A 2,062-nucleotide genomic window follows, 5' to 3' on the forward strand; every position below is an offset into this window, starting at 1 on the left:
GTGTTCCATCAGTCAATGATACGTCACTAATGCCACGTGTTACATGTATGCATTCCTGTATGGGCAAAATTATCTCTTCCTCCCCTGTGTCTGCCATATGATTCCAATGTATGTTCATGCAGTATATACATAACTCTCTCATGCATTTAAACTTCACAAACACATTATACATCCATTTATGAATAAAATAATATTAAAATAATAAAATATCCATTTATGAATGAAATAATATTAAAATAATAAAATAATATTAAAATAATAAATTTCCAGTCTACACACACACATATATATATATGGCGAAAAAGAGGATTTGTCTCATCAACAGATGAGTCATGAAAATAAAATAATTAAATCACGAAAACAAAGTCTGTAACACTCAAGAATTTCATAAAGAGAGATTTGACACGCTTACGAAAGTTTTTACTCCATCCATTCATAATCCACAATTTTGCTTATCAATTAAAAGAAGAACCTTTAGACTGACTCCCAGTTAGTCCGTTTAGACTGACTTTTCTTGACGTGTTCTTCTATCTCGACTTTTGATCCCATCTCGGGGTTTATCTTGAAAAGGCATCTGTGAGAGAAAAAAGAAACCTCAGTAATAAATCATTGAGTGTATGTGAGGATGCGCGCGTGAGTGTATGTGAGGATGCGCGCGTGAGTGTAAGTAAGGATGCGGAGCCTTCAAATTCTTTACATATAAATGCAATGGATGTATATTGTATAAATTAATACAATAAATGTATTATGACATCATAATTTCCCAAAAATTACTACACCATGTACTCACCAGAAAGGGACATTTTATCAAGAATGCCACAGGCTGTATTTGAGTTGCTTGAAGGGCTATCAGACATCACTTTGACCTTAATAAAGCACATAATACAAGAATCATGTTTAGTAATATATTTGGCAAGAGTAATAAACATCCGGTAAAATCATATAAACATAGAATTGATTTCTTAATTGATTGCTTATTTTCTTATTAAGGGTTAGTTAATACAAAAATTCTGTCATTAATTATTCCTGAACACAAAGGAAAATATTTTGAAGAATGTTTGTAACCAAGCAGATCCATGCAGCCATAGTATTTTTTCAGAGACTCGCAATGTGATGCAGATGATTGATGAAGATGACTGCCTACGGTAAACATGCGCTGTAATTTCTGAAGCATGACATGCAACATGCATATAAGTTAGGTAATGTGCCTCATTTCTGTGTAGTGCTGATGTTAACGTTACATAACCTTTTTGGGTTTTCACTGAAACACTACAACTATTACAACTGTAATCTGCAAACATATTTACATGGTGCAACAATGATCACCTTTCTTCCTGATCTTGACTCTGGCAGCTCTCACAACTTATCTACAGGGAGAGACAAAAACAAGCATGTAACGTTAAGTGTTTGGGACATGTCGACGAAATAGCGAGCTTTTTTCCGTTGATGGCTGTTTGGCAAATAAGTTTTTCCTCAGGTGAAAAACAGCATTTTTGAGCTTAGACGACCCCTACAACTGACTACTTGTATATAGTCGGCTGTAGGCATCGTCTAAGCTCAAAAATGCCGTTTTTCACCTGAGGGATAACTTTTATTGCCAAACAGCCATCGACGGAAAAAAAAAAAAAAAAAAAAAAAAAAAAAAAAAAAAAAAAAAAAAAAATTGCCCTATTTCGTCGACGGCATTTTTGAGCTTTTAGACGACGGAAACAAAGCATTTGGTAACAAAATGCAACAGAAAGCCTAAAACTAGGCTTGTAAGTTAAGATACAATCCAGCTAAAAGAAGGAAAAAACTAACGTTACACAGTACCATCACCTGAAGCCTTAACATTATAAAGTTTAACATTAATTACGTTAACGGGCTACCCAAGTTTAATATAAACACAGTCAACACGATTCAAAGCGGTAAAACATTTTAAAAAAATTAAAATACATGCATTTCACCTGTTTATTTGCGCCTCATATCATCCAAGATTGACGGGCCACGGCAAAGGTGAAGTGAATCCTGTCGCACGCGCAGTTGCCCCACTGTGTGCTTAGAAGGGAATGTATCCTTGCGC

At 34.8% G+C, this 2,062-nt stretch overlaps 1 long non-coding RNA gene across 1 annotated transcript; it reads right to left on the minus strand.

Annotated features, from left to right (window-relative positions):
- Nucleotides 1–400: 400 nt before the first annotated feature.
- On the minus strand, nucleotides 401–1,462 carry LOC137049722 (uncharacterized). Its single transcript, XR_010899687.1, has 3 exons — nucleotides 1,327–1,462; nucleotides 791–866; nucleotides 401–574 (listed from the first exon to the last, which is right to left on the minus strand). It is a non-coding gene; the product is annotated as an uncharacterized lncRNA (long non-coding RNA).
- Between the last annotated feature and the right edge of the window lie 600 nt (nucleotides 1,463–2,062).

Source organism: Pseudorasbora parva, chromosome 20 (assembly GCF_024679245.1).
Source record: "Pseudorasbora parva isolate DD20220531a chromosome 20, ASM2467924v1, whole genome shotgun sequence".
Classification (NCBI taxonomy): domain Eukaryota; kingdom Metazoa; phylum Chordata; class Actinopteri; order Cypriniformes; family Gobionidae; genus Pseudorasbora; species Pseudorasbora parva.